Below are 4,080 nucleotides of genomic sequence, written 5' to 3' on the forward strand. Positions count from 1 at the left end.
CACTCTGGCTGCCATAGTTTTACCGACCGTCGGCCCGACTCAGGCCAGAGTCGGCCCGACCAATTGAAATTAGGTTTTTTAAACTCTGGCTGCCATAGTTTAACCCACCATCGGCCCGACTCAGGCCAAAGTCGGCCCGACCAACTAAAATTAGGTTCTCTAAACTCTGGCTGCCATAGTTTAACCCACCATCGGCCCGACTCAGGCCAAAGTCGGCCCGACCAACTAAAATTAGGTTCTCTAAACTCTGGCTGCCATAGTTTTACCGACCGTCGGCCCGACTCAGGCCAGAGTCGGCCCGACCAACTAAAATTAGGTTCTCTAAACTCTGGTTGCCATAGTTTAACCCACCATCGGCCCGACTCAGGCCAAAGTCGGCCCGACCAACTAAAATTAGGTTCTCTAAACTCTGGCTGCCATAGTTTTACCGACCGTCGGCCCGACTCAGGCCAGAGTCGGCCCGACCAATTGAAATTAAGTTTTTTAAACTCTGGCTGCCATACTTTAGCCAACCATCGGCCCGACTCAGGCCAGAGTCGGCCCGACCAACTAAAATTAGGTTCTCTGAACTCTGGCTGCCATAGTTTTACCGACCATCGGCCCGACTCAGGCCAAAGTCGGCCCGACCAACAGAAATTAGGTTCTCTAAACTCTGGCTGCCATAGTTTTACCGACCGTCGGCCCGACTCAGGCCAGAGTCGGCCCGACCAACTAAAATTAGGTTCTCTAAACTCTGGTTGCCATAGTTTTACCGACCATCGGCCCGACTCAGGCCAAAGTCGGCCCGACCAACTAAAATTAGGTTCTCTAAACTCTGGCTGCCATAGTTTTACCGACCGTCGGCCCGACTCAGGCCAGAGTCGGCCCGACCAACTAAAATTAGGTTCTCTAAACTCTGGTTGCCATAGTTTTACCGACCATCGGCCCGACTCAGGCCAAAGTCGGCCCGACCAACAGAAATTAACCTTTTTAAACTCTGGCTGCCATACTTTAGCCGACCATCGGCCCGACTCAGGCCAAAGTCGGCCCGACCAACTAAAATTAGGTTCTCTAAACTCTGGCTGCCATAGTTTTACCGACCGTCGGCCCGACTCAGGCCAGAGTCGGCCCGACCAACTAAAATTAGGTTCTCTAAACTCTGGCTGCCATAGTTTTACCGACCGTCGGCCCGACTGAGGCCAGAGTCGGCCCGACCAACTAAAATTAGGTTCTCTAAACTTTGGCACCCATAGTCGGCCCAAACTTGGGTGGAAACAGTAACCAAAGTCGGCCCGACTTTGGCTGCCGACCTATTGGCAGCCATAGATGGGCCGACCTGCGCCCGACCTTCCAACTCTGGCGGCCGACCAAAATTCGCACCTGGGTGGTTTAAACAAATTTTCCTTTGTATAGAAACTTGTTCTATGAGATCCAGATCAACGGTCAGAATGTATGTTGTGTGTGTGTGTGTGTGTGTGCGTGCGTGGATCCCTTCTATTGTGAACACGATAACTCGAAGAAGTTTTAACTAATTCTAGTTAAAATTCCTACGTACATTTATCATATAAATATCTAAAATTGAACAGAAGGATTTTTAAATATCTTCAAAATTACGGTAATTTTTTATATTAAATTTCACTGTCTTTAATTTGGTTATTTTTAATTTTAAAATTGCATAAATTTTCATTTAAAAAAGTAAAATCGAAAGTTTTATGTTCATTATTATATTAGACTTTCTTTTAGGTAAAGAAAATCCAAGATACATACATATGTTTTAATAGTCCTTTGTGTTACTAATAAGACCTCCAAAAGTTTCTCTTTTAAACTGTAATTTGTTTTAAAGTTTTGATTTTGAAAAATAATATAATTAAGAAACGCGAGTATTAAAAAATCTATTGATCCGTGTTCGTTGTAATCATCTAATGACTCTATATAATTATATTTATACCTATTTATATCCGCCTAAATCTATAGTGCATTTTGTCAGTTTATTACTTCACGGAACTAGTATAGAATATCCTCATGATCTATCGTGACCAACGCACCTAAGACGTGTACTCGTAGGAGATGGTCTGACTTCTTCACCATAGAACCAAATTCAAATATCTGGACACTGCCTATATTCTTGCCCGACGCGACAGATTACTGTAAATTGTACCTCGAGACAACATAACTATTCTGGCTTTAAATGTTTCTAGACTGACTTATAATTTTCCCCACGGGCTACAAAACGACTTGAAATTAGAAGTACCCAGATAGCACGCAAGCTTGCTGCAAATTTGCAGCAAACTTGCACTGCAAGTTTTGCAAGATTGCAGTGCAAGCTTGCTGCAAGCTTGATGACAAGCAAAGTTGCAAAATTTTTTTGTATGCATAAAAAATTATGTTTTTTTTACCCTTTTTTGCAAATATTTTTAATTTTATTAAATTTAAAAAAGCAGAAAGCTTGCACTGCAATCTTGTAAAACTTGCAGTGCAAGTTTGCAGCAAGCTTGCGTGCTATCTGGGTACTCGAATTTGCCTGGACCACCCGTCTAGTGAGTTTTCTCAACAGAGGAGAGGGGAACTGTAAAAAACCTCTCCAGGTTACAACCGGTTTATCGACAGCCGAGTTCTGATGGTGGGTATCGGACAATAATCGACAGTGTACATCATTATACCTCAACGTCAAACGAAAGTAGTCAGAAAACACCGGGCTATAGCGAGAGTCGAAGAGCGGTCACCCATCCAAGTACTAACCGTACTCAAAGGTGCTTAAACTCGACGGCAATTGCGTCCCGAGACAAGCTCATCTTATAATGCAAGGCATTCTGGATTGAGCTTGCTTCTTATTAGTCTGAAGAGCACCTGAAGACAAGTCAGTAGACAAAGTGGTAGTGATTGAAAAGACCGTTCGCGCGAGTTATAAAGGTTCGGTCTGTAGCAGCGCGAAGAGTGCGAGTGGTGGGGAGAAAGCGGGCTGCGCGAGTCTTGTGCGCTGTCGTCAGTCTCTCTCTGCCTGCGAGCTGTACGAGACTACGATGGCACTATGAAAGGCCTAAGGATATTTGGAAATTTATAATACCCATAGGACGACCAAGCGACGTTGATAAGAATATCTTAAGGATATCCTACTTTCCGGATATGACTACTCTCTAAACCTGAAACAATGAAATTTGACTGATTTTCGGTGACTCTATTGTTTAGTCTACACTGCGTATGTCTGAAGCTGCAATACTGTATTGCAATATGATGTTGTAAAGTTGTCCTAAGGATGCTTTAAAATGTCCAGGATAACTTATCATGTCGTTGTCTGACCCAGAGGCGTCTTTAAAATGACTCTAGAATGTCTTTAAGACATCATTATAATATTTTTAGAACATGTTTAAGTCATCTTTTGGGCATACATATATGATATAAAATATCCAAGAGAATGTCCCAGATACGTCCTAATAATATCCATAAGGTACTTTTGGACGTCTGCATACCAGATATAGAATTTGATTAAGACGCCTTTAAGTCTGCCTTAAGACATTTTTAGGATGTCTTTTTTAAAACATTGTTAAGATGTCTTTAGGATATTTGAAAGATGTTTTTTACAATGTCCTAAGAACGTTCTGATAAGAATACCGTAAGGATACCCCAAGGATATCTGCACTCACTGGGAATCTTGTAGCAATCTTTTATATTAAGATTACAAAAACCGTTCAACCTTTTATTGATAGCAAAGCCTATCGATTTTTGAAAACTGTCTGCCATGTTGAATCAGCCATTTTGAAAATTAACTTATTCAGATTTCGAAGTCAGCGAATTCTAAAACAAAAACTCTGAATATTAATTTTTGCCTGAGTGAATTTTTAGCGAAATGTGAAAAAGTACGAATCTTTTGAAGCGTTTTAGTTACGTCACCTTTTATTCCTCCGTGTCTCACGCTGCGAAATATCAAAGCGTGGACGCTAGTGCCTCTAGTGCCAGTACGTGGAAGCTTTTTGAGATGCGAGACGACTGGTGGGAAATAAAATTGGGATGAACGTAACGCGTGGCGTGTATAAGGTTAGGAGGGGAGCCTATAAGGCACTACAGAGGGAGAGAAGAACTCTAGCAGTGGAGCCTGGTGGAGTC

This window comes from Leptopilina heterotoma, unplaced genomic scaffold (genome assembly GCF_015476425.1).
Source record: "Leptopilina heterotoma isolate Lh14 unplaced genomic scaffold, ASM1547642v1 Lhet_353, whole genome shotgun sequence".
In the NCBI taxonomy this organism is placed as follows: domain Eukaryota; kingdom Metazoa; phylum Arthropoda; class Insecta; order Hymenoptera; family Figitidae; genus Leptopilina; species Leptopilina heterotoma.